This window comes from Pongo abelii, chromosome 3, assembly GCF_028885655.2.
Source record: "Pongo abelii isolate AG06213 chromosome 3, NHGRI_mPonAbe1-v2.0_pri, whole genome shotgun sequence".
NCBI lineage: Eukaryota > Metazoa > Chordata > Mammalia > Primates > Hominidae > Pongo > Pongo abelii.
In genome coordinates, this window is record NC_071988.2 from 149,921,569 (window position 1) to 149,938,733 (window position 17,165).

Here is a 17,165-nt window from a genome sequence, read left to right on the forward strand (position 1 = left end):
AGATTTTGTGCTTTTGATAATTATATCATTTGTCAGATAATTAGAGGGTAAATGTGTTTGGTAAAGACATTTATGGACGTGACGTAATGCTACATTTTTGTTCGTTTCTTGATCTATTCAAGCTTGTTCTGCTGTAAGCAGGTTATTTATACTTCTTTCTCTCCAGCACCAAAAACCACGACTGGCACATAGTCTATGCTTAATTAATATTTGTTCAATGGGCCAGGTGTGGTGGCTCAAACCTGTAACCACAGCACTTTGAGAGGCTGAGGCAGGCGGATCACCTGAAGTCAGGAGTTGGAGACCAGCCTGGCTAACATAGTGAAACCCCGTTTCTACTAAAAATATAAAAAATTAGCCGGATGTGGTGGCACGTGCCTGTAATTCCAGCTACTCGGGAGGCTGAGGCAGGAGAATCACTTGAACCCGGGAGGTGGAGGTTGGGGTGAGCTGAGATCATGCCATTGCACTCCAGCTTGGGCAACAAGAGCGAAAGTCTGCCTCAAAAAAAAAAAAAATTGTTAAATGGAATCAAATTGGCATGTTCACCTTTTTCTCATTTCTTCACATGCCTTGCTCCTTATTCAAATATCTGCGTAGGCCTTCTCTGACCATCCAAACTAAAATAACCTTTTTTGTATTATCTCTCACTTTCTCTTTTACCTGGCACTATTTTGTTGTTGTTATTCAGAGCACTCATCATTATCTGAAAGATGATTTATTTGTTCATATGTTTGTTAAAAGTGTATGGTCTGTCTCCTACTAACAGTAAGCTCCTTGATGACAGTGACATTGTCTTGTTGAATCTGTCTTGTGGGTTCTAGGGAATGGTATCTCATACCTGAAAGAGTTTTTATGAAATATTTGTTGAAGGAATGAATGAATGAAGACATGGTCACCTATACTTTGAAGACAGAGGTAAGTTAACTTCAGAAATCTTCACTTAAACATCTTTGAATTCACAGTTTGCATATATGGAAATAAAAGATGTGATTATTTTTTCAGTTAGAGCATTGCATTTATAAATTTCTTTTTGCCTTTCACTGATGTGAGAAAATTATTTCTTATTTTAATCTCAAGTAGTGATCCTGCAGCTGGTAACCCTGTAGGAATATCTTTGAAAGAAAAAGGATAAATTCTGTGAAACTCTTTGAGCTCTAAGAAACATGGTAACTGCGTTTGAGATAGTTGTATTGTCATGATTAATTAGTGTTATACAAAAGTGAGAGACTCACACAGCCCTGTCAGTGTCATGGGAATCACAGTGCCTACCATGTTAATAGGAACCAGATCCAATTAAGCAAATTAAAATAATTTAAAATACTATGCATGTGGGCATCCCACAGTATGGCAACTGGCCCATTTCTCAGGGCCAACCTCATCTATACACAGAGAAAGACTCAAAATGGTCATGTTATCTGTGTATGTGTATGTGATGAAGGTACCCCAAGAATATCTGCTGTTACATTTTTTTGTGTGCATATAGGCAGCAGAGTGGCACAGTACAAGAGTGCTGGGCCCCAGCAATATTTTATACACAAAGGCAAATTAAAAAAAAAAACAAAAACCTCATCATGACTCAGTTGTGCAAGATTTCAGAGAGGGTGATTTAGGGCAGCTCAGTCTGGAGCTCTATGCCTTCCTCATGGCGTTTAAGGCTTAAGAGCTAGGTAGAGGTTTCCAATTAGTTACTGAGTGTGGTGGGCAGAATAATGGCCCCCCAGAGATGTCATATCCGAATCGTTAGAACCTGTGAATATGTTAGGTTACGTGGCAAAGGGGATTTAAGGTTCAGATAAAGTCAATGTTGCTAATCAGCTGACCTTGAGATTGGGAAATTATCCTGGATTATCTGGGTGTGCCCAATGTAATCACAATGGTCTTTAAAAGTGAAAGAGGGAGGCAGAAGAAAGTGTGATAGTATAGGGATGTGAAGAAGACTCAACCAGCCCTTGCTGGTTTTGAAGTTGGAAGAGGGTCGTGAGCCAAGGAATAAGGGCAGCCTCTAAAAAGCTGGAAAAGATCAGAAAATGGTTCTCCCCTACAGCCTCCAGAAAGGAACACCATCTGGCCAACACCTTGATCTTAGCCCAGTGAGACTCATTTCTACCTTCTGACTTCCAGAAGTGTAAGGTAATCAACTTTTGTTGTTTTAAGCCACTGAGTTTATGGCAATTTGTTACAACAGCCATAGCAAGCTAGTATACCAAGTTTCATTCTTACCCCTATGAGACCTTCCACAATCTCATCCCACCCAACCCACCCAACTCTCCAGCAATGTCTTCTGCTTGAGTCAGATCGGTTTCCTCCCTCCTTCCACATACATTATGCTCATTCCCACCTCCTAGTTGTTCTCCCTTCTGTGGGTTTCTCTGGTTGGGAAAGAATTTCTCCCTCCTGCTAGTATAAATCCGTGTGGACATGGTGTCTCCTTCCCATAAACTGCTAGACCAACCTTGATCACCCCAACTCTTCAGGTGATCAGATGTTAAAATATTTCAATCAAAATGGACTAAATTTCTAATGTGGGCTGTAATTGATGTCAAGAAGATGAGGATTTAAAGGCTTACTTTAATGGACATACACATTGGCTAGTTGAGAAAATATAGACAAAAGCAGTTTCAAAATAGTATGCTGTATGCTAGAACTGAAATGTGTTTAGGGTACTGGAGGAAGGAAGAGAAAGGATGCCTGATTGCTTAACTTGGGGCAGTTGTGAGGGTCACAGATTGGATTTAGGTAAAACCTTTCAGAGAAGAGGATTCCTGGGTTGCCTCATGAATGGTGAGGAGTTTGTGAGGCAACACAAGGATGGGAAAGGCTACTTCAGGCAGAGAAAACAGCTAGTTCAAAGGAGAGAGGTGTAAGGTGTGTTTTATGCAGGAACTACAAGTTGTTTGGCATAAAAATAGTGGGTTAAGAAGAAAGGGACAAGAACTTAGGGTAGAAAGAGATAGAAGGCAGATAGCAAATGGTTTTCTAGGTCAGGCTAAGTGGTTTGTAGATAGAAGGATTTAAGCGATAACATGATTTGCATTTTAGGAAAATTCCTCTGATTGAAACAGGGACAATGGATATGAAAGGGTTGAGGCTACAGGCAGAGAGAGAACTGCTGCGAGGCTGTGGTCTAGAGGGGGAGTCAATAAGGCCTGAACTAAGGCACTGATAGGAGATCAGGAGTGGGGAATTGGCACGAGAAATAGGAGGGAGAATCAACAGTAAAGAGGCCATGGAGTGAGTGGTGGTACCCACTCTTTGGGATAGGAAAATTGATTTCATGAGGAAATAGGCATTTAGTTAAATGTTGGATTTAAAGTAGTCACAGAGTATAAAGATGGATACGCCCAGCACACAGTTGGTATCAACTTCAGGAAAAGCATTTAGGATCTAGATAATTTTGGAATCATTCATATATAGGTGAGTGTGCAAGAAGAGAAGAAGGGAGAACCATGTAAATATGTGGGATGAGAAAAAATGGTTCAGGAAGCTTGAGGAGACCCAGGAGATAATGGTGTCCCAGTGTCTTAGTTTGGTCTGCTATAACAAAAATAGCATAGACAGGTGACTTCCACAACAGAATTTATTTCTCACAGTTTGGGAGCCTGGGAAATCTGAGATCAAAGTGCTGGCAGATACAGTGTCTGGTGAGGGCCCTCTTCCTGGCTTGCAGATGGCAGTCTTCTCATTGTATCCTTAAGTGGCAGAAAGAGAGAGAAAGCTGCTCTTCTGTGTCTTTTTATGAAGGCACTAATTCCATTGAGAAGGGCTTTGCCCTCATGAACTAATCATCTCCAAAAGTCCTCACCTCCTAACACCATCACCTGGGGGGGTTAGGATTTCAACATATTAATTTTGGGGGGACATAAACTTTCTGTCCATAATACGCAGGAACAGAGGGAGGAGAGTGTGACAGGGAGAATGCAACAGCATGGAAAGCTACTGAGAGGTCAGGTGTAACGACAAACATTTTTGTTATATTTGTGTGACCTTGTTGCAAGAGTTTCATTGAAGTATGTGAGTGAACATCAGAGGTTGAGAGTGAATAAGAGGTGAGAAAGTGGGAAAACCCATGGTGACCAGCACTTCCAAGAAGCTGGGCTGTGGGAAGTCAAAGGTGGAGAGCAATGTCCAAGTTAAGAGAGAGTTCAACAGTCTCTGGGAAGTGCTGAGCGGGAACAGCCTTTGAGAAAACGCTATTAAAGATACAGGAGAGAGATAGGTAGAGAGAGAGGAAGGAGGAATTGTTATTGGAAAAAGAAGACAAATAATCTAGTATAGGTAGAGAGTCTAGCTTTCAATAAGTGGAGGATTCCTTTTAACTGAGATGTGATGCAGGTTAGTTTATAGGTTGTGGAGTGGAAACTGGGTATAACAAGCTGGTTGACAGGATTCACAATCAGTAGCCACCATATAGGAATTGTGGGTCATTTTTTTAAGGGGGGCAGGGTTTGTGGAGGAGGCTTGGCAGTGAAGACAAGCTTTAGGATTTGCCTATGGAACTGAGTTGGGAACTGGAGTCTAAAAAGTCAAGCAATTTTGTGTTTTGGGTGTTGGATGGGTATTTCACATGGATGTTTATTTTGCCCAAACTGACGTCAGTATTAGAGTGGAGAGGAACTTGGTGAGTCAGGTGATGAAGCTCTCAGTAAGTGCACTCAGGTGGTGATTTTGGTCACCTCTGTAAAAACTCAGCTTTACTCCCTGTAAGGAATTGATGGAAGCCAACCCTGACAGCGTAACAAAGCTCATCTGCTGGTAACAGTGCTTTATCCGACAACAGCGAGGCGATTATGGGAAGGAATGGAGGAATGTTGTATGTGATTTCAAAATTGGCTTATAAGATATGAACTCTGAATTTCTTGTGCCCTTCCAGGAAGAAAAAAAATATCAATATAGATAATTTCTACCTGTTGGCTGCTGCACCAAAAACTCGCTTAACCTCAATGATAATTCCTATTTGTTGGAGCCAAGAGAGTAGCATTTTTGAAGGACTGAATTACTGAAGATAAGATTGAGATCATTGTTCCAAGGGGATCAAAAGAGATAAAAATCTTTCACTTCGTGAACTCTGTGTTCTCTTCCTGTGGCTGCTGTAATTAATTACCACAAACTTGTTGGCTGGAAATAACAAAAGTTTACTCTCTTACAGTTTTGGGCCAGAAGTCCAAAATCAGGGTGTCAGCAGGGTCCTGCTCCTTCTGAAGGCTCTAGGGGGGAATCCTGCCTTATGTTTGCCAGCTTTCGTTGGGACTAGGTGTCCTTTGACTTGTGGCTGATAGCTCTAAACTCTCCCTGCCTCTTCACAGGGACTTCCCTGTGCTTGTGTCTTCTCCTTTTCTGTTTCATATAAGGACACTGGTGATTGGATTTAGGACCCACCTGGATAATGCAGGGCACGCTCACCTCAAGATCCTTAACTTAATTATGCCTGCAAAGATGCTACTTGCAAGTTAAGTCACACTCACAGGTTCTGGTTGGGCACATCTTTTGGGTGGGACCAACATTCAACTCACTACAAAGCCCAACAGATTTAAAAATTTGTATCAGTGAACCTGATTACCTCTCCAAAGAGAGAGAGATATATATATTTACTTCAGAGTGCCTTGCTCTTTCCCATAAAACAGTGTAGGGTACCCATTGCTCAGTAACTAGGTTTTGGGTTGGTATAGAATTATGTAGAGTCCATGCTGAGAAAACAGGTGTTGTTTTAGATGACAGTAATTCAGCAATGTCTAGCTTCATTGATAATAGACTTAATCTACTGATTTGGGTCGACCCCTTGCATTTAGGGAGCCAAAGGGAAAAATCTTATAGGGTGAAAATACCTACATGTAAGGCCTCTGCTTCATGTATGGCCTAAACATATGCTCTAAATCTGAGAAAAGTTTTAAGATCTTTGCTTTTGCTTTGGAAACTATAGCTGGCAAGATCTAGCAAAACTTACAAAGTAGAGATTCCAACAGGACCTACAGAACAGATCTGGAGCCCTCGCAATGCTTTTCAGGGGGCACTAATATAGTTTGGTCAATGCAGCGGTCCCCAAATCATTCTGTATGCAGGCAGATCAAAGATTGACATGTGCAAATGAAGTGATTCCAACAACATTAACATGCTGATTGCAGCTAAGTGCACTGCTTGTTCAACAATTCTTCAGTAGACTAAAAAATATTTAATTGAAGTAATGAGAAACCAAAAACATTTCTTATTCATGATATTATAAAAATATGTTCCGCACGCCTTCAGCTAATAGTTCTCTATTTGTGATTCTCAAATATCTCCGTCTCTAGTCAATAATTCTCATTTGTACTTCTGTCTCAAATTGAAAACTGCTTACAGGACATTTCTAATCAGAAGTTCTGCCATCAAGTCAGTATTTACATGTTCAAAACTAAGTTAATATTATCTAAGAACCCCAGCAGTCTTTCCCCAAATCTTAGTTTCTGTTATTGATGACATCTGTTATTGATATTATAGCCCCTGAGACTTCCCAATTTGAGAGCAAGTTATAGCAGAAAAAAAGTCTGGAATAAGTGTTAGGATTTGAGAGTTTAGTTTAAATTTTGCTGCTCATATTTTCATAATTTTAGTTAATTCACATAACCTTTGGGATCTATTTTCTGATGTGCAAAATGAAGAGCCTGAGCTGGCAGCTAGATGACTTATACATGTATTTAGCAAACTTGTTTTCTGTGTCAGTAGGTCATTTACAGAGCCAGGTGTGGGAATTCAGTGTTGACTGGGCCTGGTTCCGATCCTGACATGGTGGACCTGTTCTCTGCTAAAGCTCTCCTGCATCAGTCTTTCACTGAACTCCACTGATTCTGCTTTGGCCCTTCCTTCTCTCTCCCGCTACTGGCCCTTCAGTCAAGAGTGGGGGCACTGCAGAGCCACCATCTGGCTCCAGCTCTCCACACTGAGTTGTGCTGCACAGGGCACTCTCGTCAGGTCGCCTTCCTCTTCAAGGATCTGATGCTTGCAGCTGGGTGCAGTGACTCACGCTGATAATCCCAGCACTAAGCTCAGGAGTTCAAGACTGGCCTGGGCAACATGTCTCCACCAAAAATACAAAATATTACCCAGGCCTGGCCTGGTGGTGCACACCTGTGGTCCCAGCTACTCGGGAGGTAGAGGTGCGAGGATCGCCTGAGCCCTGGAGGTGGAGGCTGCAGTGAGCCAAGATTGCACCACTGCACTCCAGCCTGGGTGACAGAGTGAGATCCCCCACAACAACCATCTCAATTAAAAAAAAAAAAATCTAGTGCTTCCTATTGCCCCTTATAAGTGACGTTCCAGTTTAGACTGTTGTCAAGGGTCCTCTGTAAACTGTCCTTGTCTTCATGTCTTATTTTATCTCTATTTTGCTCTATGAAACCCCTCCTTAGTTGGGTAACTCTCCTTATTCTTCCCCTCAAATCTACCTGTCTGCAGTTACTGAGTCTCCCTCCTGAGGTACTTTCTCCTCACCTCACCTCCTGACTAACCCCAATCAGTGAAAGCCACAGATTCCCGAGGAAGGTTTCCCCAGAACCCACAGGCCACCATCCTCACCCCTGGGCCTATTGCATATTTTCCATATTTTGGACATTTGATTACAGAGTATTGTAGCATCCTTACGTGTTAAACGTCGTATAACTTTGATATGTTTCAGAGCTCTTAGGTCTTTCATAGCCTAGCCCAGGCCCAGAAACCTGAGAGTAGAGGTTAAGACTGAACCCCCTAAGTCGGGCTTCCTGAGTCCTTAACATGGCTTCATCTTTTCCTAGCTGTGTGACTGTGGCAATTTACTTATCCTCTCTGAACTTCTTTTTCCTTACTTGCACAATTGAGACAACAATATTGCCTGTCCCAGTTACTCACTAGTTCACATGAGTAGTTATTAGTTATTTACTCTAGTTAATATGAGTAAAGTGTTTAAGACAGATTTTGCTATGTAGTAAGTGATTAAGAAGTGTTAGTTACTGCTGTTTCATTGGATTAGTGTAAGAATTAAACGAGATAATTCATTTAAAAACCCTCAGTGTAGTACCTGGCCTGTAGTAAGAATTCAATATTTTATTTAACAGGTGATGAGGCTTGGTGGAAAAGAAAATGACCATAGTCATTGTATTAGTCCATTTCCATGCTGCTGATAAAGACATACCCCAGACTGGGAAGAAAAAACAGGCTTAATTGCATTTACAGTTCCATGTGGCTGGGGAGGCTTCAGAATCATGGCGGGAGGCAAAAGGCACTTCTTACGTGGCTGCGGCAAGAGAAAAGCAGGAAGAAGCAAAAGCAGAAAGCCCTGATAAATCCATCAGATCTCATGATACTTATTCACTGTCATGAGAATAGCACAGGAAAGACAGGCCCCCATGATTCGATTACCTCCCGATGGGTCCCTCCCACAACACATGGGAATTCTGGGAGATATAATTCAAGTTGAGATTTGGGTGGGGACACAGCCGAACCATATCATTCCACCCCGACCCCTCCAAATCTCATGTCCTCACATTTCAAAACCAATCATGCCTTCCCAATAGTCCCTCAGAGTCTTAACTCATTTCAGCATTAACCCAAAAGTCCATAGTCCAAAGTGTCATCTGAGACAAGGCGAGTCCCTTCCACTTATGAGCCTGTAAAATCAAAAGCAAGCTAGTTACTTCCTAGATACAATGAGGGTACAGGCATTGGGTAAATACAGCTGTTCCAAATGGGAGAAATTGGCCAGAACAAAGGGGTTACAGGGCCCATGCAAGTCTGAAATCCAGCAGGGCACTCAAATTTTAAAGCTCCACAATGACCTCCTTTGACTCCAGATCTCATATCCAGGTCATGCTGATGCAAGAGGTGGGTTCCCATGGTCTTGGGCAGCTCTACTCCTGTGGCTTTGCAAGGTACAGCCCCCCTCCTGGCTGCTTTCACAGGCTGATGTTGAGTGTCTGTGGCTTTTCCAGGTGCATGGTGCAAGCTGTCGGTGGATCTACCATTCTGGGGTCTGGAGGACGGTGACCCTCTTCTCATAGCTACACTAGACAGTGCCCCAGAAAGGACTCTGTGTGGGGCTCTGACCCCACATTTCCCTTCCACACTGCCCTAGCAGAGGTTCTCCATGAGGGCCTGCCCTTGCAGCAAACTTTTTCTGGGCATCCAGGCATTTCCATACATCTTCTGAAATCATGGTGGAGGTTCCCAAACCTCAATTCTTGACTTCTGTGCACCCACAGGCTCAACACCACATGGAAGCTGGCAAGGCTTGGGGCTTCCACCCTCTGAAGCCACATCCCGAACTGTACATTGGCCCCTTTCAGCCATGGTTGGAGCATCTGGGACACAGGGCATCACGTCCCTAGGCTGCATATAGCATGGGGACCCTGGGCCCAACCCACAAAAACCACTTTTTCCTCCTGGGCCTCCAGGCCTGTGATGGGAGAGGCTGCTATGAAGGTCTCTGACATGGCCTGGAGACATTTTCCCCATGGTCTTGGGGATTAACATTAGGCTTCTTGCTAATTATGCAAATTTTTGCAGCCAGCTTGAATTTCTCATCAAAAATGGATTTTTCTTTTCTACTGCATCGCCAGGCTGCACATTTTCTGAACTTTTATGCTCTGTTTTAAAATGGAATGCTTTTAACAGCACCCAAGTCACCTTTTGAATGCTTTGCTGCTTAGAAATTTCTTCTGCCAGATACCCTAAATCATCTATCTCAAGTTCAAAGTTCCACAAATCTCTAGGGCAGGGGCAAAATGCCGCCAGTCTCTTTGCTAAAACATAACAAGAGTCACCTTTGCTCCAGTTCCTAACAAGATCCTCATCTCCATCTGAGACCACCTCAGCCTGGACCTTATTGTTCATATCACTATCAGCATTTTTGTCAAAGCCATTCAGCAAGTCTCTAGGAGGTTCCAAACTTTCCCACATTTTTCTATCTTCTTCTGAGCCCTCCAAATTGTTCCAACCTCTGCCTGTTACCCAGTTCCAAAGTCACTTCCACATTTTCAGGTATCTTTTCAGCAATGTCCCACTCTACTGGTACCAATTTACTGTATTAGTCCATTTTCATGCTGCTGATAAAGACCTAGCCCAGACTGGGAAGAAAAAGAGGTTTAATTGGATTTAACAGTTCCACATGGCTGGGGAGGCCTCAGAATCATGACAGGAGGCAAAAGGCACTTCTTACATTGCAGTGGCAAGAGAAAAGGAGGAAGAAGCAAAAGCAGAAACCCCTGATAAACCCATCAGAACTCATGAGACTTATTCACTATCACGAAAATAGCATGGGAAAGATTGGCCCCCATGATTCAATTACCTCCCAATGGGTCCCTCCCACAACACGTGGGAATTCTGGGAGATACAATTCAAGTTGAGATTTGGGTGGGGACACAACCAAACAATATCAGTCATAATTATTGTCAAATAGTTAAAATCTATGAGTTAGCATTATAATGATCTCTATTTTTTTTTTTTAAGGTGAGGAAACTGAGGTTAAGAGAGGTTAAGTAACTTGATGGGTCACGTACTTAGAAACTGAATGGAGCAGATTAAACACCCAGGAAGCCTGACTGCAGAATCTGTACCTTTTAAACCATTATTCCTATGCTTTTGGTCCCAGACTAGGCAGTATGGGGGAAATTTTGATCTGCTGGTGAAAAACAAACATGGAATTTGGGCTCACATAATCCAGGTTCACATCCTGTCTTTACCACTCACCTGGGCAGGATATTTAATCCTTCAGCGGTTACATTTCCTTATCTGTGAGATGGGGACAGTAATACCTCCTTTGTATGACTGTGATGGGAATTAAAGAGGTAACATTAAGTAAAGCTCCCAGCACAAGGCCTGGACTTTAGTAGGTATTTAATACATTTTAGACTTCTTTCTCTCCTCTTTCAAAATTTGAGCTGAAAACGATATCTTTCAGTGCCTTTAATTAGTCTGTGATATGGATTAAAATGCAATGTATGGCCTGCAATACATATGACACAGCCTGCAAGACCAGGCATTCCATTGCCCTGACTTGGTGTTATAAATAACCAAACATGGCTGGTATTAAGGACATGTGAACACCTGGCACAACTTATTCACAACCACTGTCAGTGCAGTGTTTCTAATTAGTGGAGTTCTTCCTACAAGTTGTGGCACGTCTCGGTAGGGAAAGTCTTTTGCCAAGCAGGTGGGAGTGAGTAAAGAATTTGAGATTGCGAATAGTCTGAGTTGGGAATGCTCAGAAGGAGCAGAGAATGCTGGGCCTTTGCACAGGCATTTCAGTGAGCCTTTTGAAGGTCAGAGCCTGCTGATGAGAATGCTGCTGGAATTTTCCAAGGATTGTTTTATTTTAGTCTTTGGACTGAGTGTTGGCGATGACACAATCTGTGGTTGAAAATAGCTTGAATAATTAGGTTAGAAGCAACTTAATGTCCCAAGATGTTAATAAAGCCAGCTACTTGGAATTCATCTATAGGAATTCCCTTCCCAAACTTGATTCCTGAGTAGGCACAAGTTACATGATATGCTTCCACAGCCAGTAAGAGCAAACATTGGCCTCTTGCATATGTTGTAACCTTCAAGTAGGCAGAACAGAGGTTACACTTTTCTTCCTTTTAAAAATTTAATCAAGGCGTGTTACCTTACACAGAGTGGATGATCTCCTGTGACTTCACTGCTCGCTCTGAAGGACAACTGCTGGCCAGTGCATTGAGCAAATATGATTGGCACCTTGGGTTTCCATGTGCTTTCTTGTTCTGTTTCCCTTCTGAACTCTCATTTCAAAGAAGTTTCATAGTAGAAGTCTATCCTGTTTTATGGGGTTAGTTTAGGAATGCAATTATTTCCTACTTAATACTTTTCATCAATAATACTTCATATTCATGATATAATAAAAGCAGTTGACCCTTAAGAATAAAGCCCTCAGAATAGCTACATGAGAAAAATATGGGTGATTTTCTCAGCTAGATTAGATTAAACAAGTAGGGCTCTGAAGCTGGACTTAGATCAAATTCTGGCTCTGCCACTTATTAGCTGTGTCATCTTGGGCAACCACTTATCTTGTCTAAGCCTCATAGGGTTGTCATGAGAATTATATGAGACAATGTATGTAAAGCCATAATGCAGTGCCTGGCATGGAGTACCTTTCAATAAATGTCTGCTACTTATATTATTATAAACATGAATATTACAAAGATTTGCAAGGTTGGACTCTCCAAGAGGAGAATAAGACAGCATTAGAAAAGCCCCTCAACTTGAAACTGGCCAAGCATATTATTTTGAGGAAACTTGATAAACTGTAAAGAACTTGGTTGAATGGAGTAGCCTGGAACTCCTTTCATGCCCCTTGAGTGGCTAGAAGAACCACAAAAGGAAGGAGTAGGAGAAGTTAATTGATGCTATTGCCATCTCTGTAATCTCTAAGCCTGATTGGAATTCAGTGAAAAGATAGTACTGTAAAATGAGAAAAATTCAGATTAGATTTGCTCAAGGGCAAATTAAATTTCTATTAAATCCATTCATTAAATCCATTCATCCAGACATTTGTTGGTCACCTGCTGCATTTCAGGAAACTGAGCATTTTGCTGAGGTTACAAAAATGAATAAAACCAAGTTTTGGCTCTTAAAGCATTTACAGACTAGCTGGAGAGCCAGATATGTAAACAGTGGTCTTAAAAATAGTAATAGAGGAACATAAAAAATACCAAGGAACTCAGAAAAAAGTATGGCTTTTATGAGGCTGTTCCTGATTTCTTTCTTTCCTTTTTTTTTTTTTTTGAGATGGAGTCTTGCTCTTGTCGCCCAGGCTGGAGTGCAATGGCACGATCTCAGTTCACTGCAACTTCCGTCTCCTGGGTTCGAGTGATTCTCCTGCCTCAGCCTCCCGAGTAGCTGGGATTACAGGTGCCTACCACCACGCCCGGCTAATTTTTGTATTTTTAGTAGAGATGGGGTTTCACCATTTTGGTCAAGCTGGTCTTGAACTCCTGACCTCATGATCCGCCCATCTCGGGCTCCCCAAGTGGTGGGATTACAGGTTTGAGCCACCGCGCCCGGCTGTCTGTTCCTGTTTTCTAAGCAGTTTGCAAATGTAGATCCATTATTGTAGTAATAAGAATTTTTGACTAAAAAGAAGAGATTTGTCCACATCAAGTGAACACATCTATTGTAATGAAACATTCTGACTCTGGAAATGAGAATGAGTAAAAAACCTTGTACTTTGTTCGTAAGAGAATACAGAAATTGGGAGAAGAAATTCTAGAGGAGACTCAGATCATCTTTTCAATGTGCCCGTCTATCTTCATTAGGGGAAGAACTTCAGCAAGGTCTTGCTGGGATTTAGCCCCCTGAAGTATCGAAGATGACACTTGCTGACAGTGGAGGAAACCGAGGAGGCAGCACAGAGGATGGTGTTTGTGCACAGAGATGAGAGGGGTGCAGCTTTCACCAACAAGGGGAGGAGGGCACATTCCCAACCCCAGGGAGTGTTCCATGCCAGAGATGGAAAGGGACAGCTCGGACATTGTCCCAGACCTCTCCATGTCTCCTCCAAATAAGGAGGCCTCCAACTCCAGTTCAGGAAGTTAGCGGCTCATAAAGGATGAGTTGATTTAGAGCCTTTCCCTGTGAAGAAGCTTGGAAGAGCCAAGGTTCAAAGCCTTTGAGATAAACCAACAACTGTGCCCCTGCTGGGAAGTCATTAGTGCTTGAGGGTCCCACCCATTACTTTTGTAAAGACACAGGCTTTGTGGACTTATAAATAAAACTTCAAAGGTGACAGCAGTCCAGCAGCTGTGTAGATGGTTGCATCCTTATGAACTGTGGACAGAAGCTGAAGTGGGTAGGAGTCAGGGCAACTTTCTGGACAGCAGATTAAACCTGTGAGTGTGTTGCTGATTTCAATGTTAACTGTAGCACCAGTGAGAAGGTCTCAAGTTTTCCAAATTGTGAGAGAGGCACCGTGAGTTAGTGGAGAAAACTGGGACTTTGGACAGCTATTGGCTGTTCTTTTGTATAGGCAAATTAACTCTGGGTAAGTCACTTCTATGAACCTGTAAAAACAGTGATAACAATATTTATTTCAGTGTTTGTGAATATTAAACTATATGATAGGGCCTAATATAATGCCTGGCAAAAAAGGATTCACTTTTAGGGTTTCCCTGCAGTTATGTCAGCCAGCCATTAAATCATATGTTAGAGCATAACTCTAGTGATTTATTCTCGGTGTAATATAATAATAATGAACATTTACTGAGTGTTTCTTATGTGCCAGAAACTATACTAGCTGCTATGTACCTTACTGCATTCACTCTTTGCAATAAGCCCCAGTTGTATCATCTCCATTTTACAGATAAGGAAACTGAAGCTAAGAGACAGGCTCAGTAATTTACCCTAGTTCACAGAGTTCGTGAGTTTTAGAGCCAGAATTCTCTCCTAAATGGTCTGACCCTGGAGCACACATGTCTAATCACAATATTATGACATATGTGGACTTGGTAGGTGAGGACACCAGGACTGTGGCTTTGCACTGTGAGGACCACTGTGTGGCTGGGGTCAAGAGCATGGAAGGGAACCACTTTGGCATCTGGTGGGTACCATTTTGGCATCTGGTGGGTTTATAGGTTTGTGAACACTAGGCATACAATTTAAGGCAAGGATCTTCATGGATGGCATCTTCATGGATGGGCATGGGGCTGCATTCTGTGACTTTAAGTGTAGTGTAAAGGGTGGGCAGAGAAAAGGCCATTGGAGGACTGTCTGTGGTCACATGAGTGACAGCTAAAAAGGTGGCACAAGAGAGGCATTGTTGAAGTTCTTCATTATTCAAATCACAACAGCCACTTAAGGGGGAGGTACTATTATCACTGACATCTCATGTGTACCTGTAGGCTGAAAACTGTAAGTTTAGATTAAATGGTTTTTATTACTATATATATATTTTTTAACAATAAGAAGCATCCCTCCTTCTCATTGTATGTTCTCACTGTATGTGCTCATGGACCAGTGAGAACACTGGGCTGAGTAACTCAAGGAGGCTGGTTCACTCTGTCTGTGTAGTCTTATTTTGTCGCAGTAGCTGCAAATTAATTGCTTTTATTGGAACAATTAAAATTTTCTTATAATTTAGCCTTTAGTTTGAGAAAGAGACTTGGTTTATTCTTTTTCCCAGAACTTGCGTTTATTGATACCAAAGATATACCTGATCAGATGGATATTAAACATCTACTTAGGCCTATTGCTATACCAGAGATTGTGCACGATATGAAGGAAGTGCAAGCCACAAACCTGTCTTCAAGGGTATTTTAATCTTGATGAAAAAACAATCAGAATACTACTAGCTGAGATTAATTGCTGTTTTAGGGATTAAGATCATGTCTAACAAAATGGAGTTAATTGAAACACTTTATGTGGAAACTCATGAAATTTTACTGGCAAAATTATTTTAACATTTACATGTCTGAACTCTTGACATTTGGATGTCAGCCTAACTGAATGTTTATGAACAGCAAGTGATGGTTAATAACGATTTCTCCAAAAAGGTTGAAATGTTTGAGAGAGATGAAACAAGGCTCTTTTAAAATTTAACACATTTGCTAATAGGCTAGATGAGAGGATAAATAATACATAATAAAAGTAGCAATCGAAACCAGTCCGTGATATTGAGAAGCAAATGGTGCTGGGTTGCCTTTATGTCACCTCAGGAAAGTCATTTGATATCTTTGGACTCAGTTAAGAACTAGAACTTTTAAAAATGTGTATTGAAAGCTTATTATTTCCTAGCATTTGCGAACAGATTTACTTATGTCATATCATTTGGTTTTTACAGTAAACCTCTAAGATATATTATTATAATCTGCATTTTAACCCTGAGGAAATTAAGGCTCATAGAAGTAAATAAACCTGCTCAAGGTTGCATGGCTACTAAATGGCAAGCCCAGAATTCTAATCCTTGATTCCCTGACTTCAAAACCAATGTATTGTTTATCTTTTATTTTTAGTTGTACATACTTACGGGATACAATGATATCCCATATCCAGAATGATACATGTATACAATGTGTAGTGATCAACTCAGTGTGTTAGTCTGTTTTCACACTGCTATAAAGAAATATCTGAGACTGGGTAACTTATGAAAGAAAGAGATTGCATTGACTCACAGTTCCACATGGCTGGGGAGGCCTCAGGAAACTTACAATCATGGTGGAAGGCAAAGGGGAAAGAAGCACCTTCTTCACAAGGCGGCAGGAGAGAGAAGAGTGAAGGAGGAACTTCCAAACACTAATGAAATCATCAGATCTTGTGAGAATTTACTCACTGTCATGAGAACAGGATGGGGGAACCACCCCCATGATCCAATCACCTCCCTCCCTCGACACGTGGGGATTACGGGTTACTCCCTCGACATGTGGGGATTACAATTTGAGATAAGATTTGGGTGGGGACACAGAGCCAAACCATATCATTCTGCCCTGACCCCTCCCAAATCTCATGTCTTTTCACATTTCAAAACCAATCATGCCTTCCTGACAGTCACCCAAAGTCTTAACTCATTTCAGCATTAACTCAAAGTCCACAGTCCAAAGTTTCATCTGAGACAAGGCAAGTTGCTTCCACCTATGAGTCTGTAAAATCAAAAGCAAGTTAGTTACTTCCTAGATACAATGGGGATACAGGCATTGGGTAAATGCTCCCATTCCAAATGGGAGAAATTGGCTAAAACAAAGGGGCTACAGGCCCTATGCAAGTCCAGAATCCAGCAGGGGAGTCATTAAATCTTAAAGCTCCAAAATGATCTCCTTTGACCCCATGTCTCACATCTTGGGCATGCTGATGCAAGGGTGGGCTCCCACAGCCTTGAGCAGCTCCTTCATGGGCTGGCATTAAGTGTCTGTGGCTTTTCCAGGTGCATGGTGCAAGCTATTGGTGGATCAACCATTCTGGAGTCTGAGGGACGGTGGCCCTCTTCTTGCAGCTCTACTAGGCAGTGACCCAGTGTGGATTCTGTGTAGGGGCTCCAACCCCACATTTCCCCTCTGCATGGCCCTAGCAGAAGTTCTCCACAAGGGCTCCACTCCCTGCAGCAGACTTGAGCTTGGACATTCAGGCATTTCCATACATCCTCTGAAATCCAGGCAGAGGCTCCCAAAACTTGACTCTTGTCTTCTGCACACCTGTAGGCCCAACACCATGGAGAAGCC

The 17,165-nt window shown here is 42.1% G+C and overlaps 1 long non-coding RNA gene across 1 annotated transcript; it reads left to right on the top strand.

Annotated features, from left to right (window-relative positions):
* The first annotated feature begins 941 nt into the window (after positions 1 to 941).
* On the top strand, positions 942 to 10,584 carry LOC134761299 (uncharacterized). Its single transcript, XR_010139780.1, has 2 exons — positions 942 to 2,133; positions 4,874 to 10,584. It is a non-coding gene; the product is annotated as an uncharacterized LOC134761299 (long non-coding RNA).
* Positions 10,585 to 17,165: the final 6,581 nt, after the last annotated feature.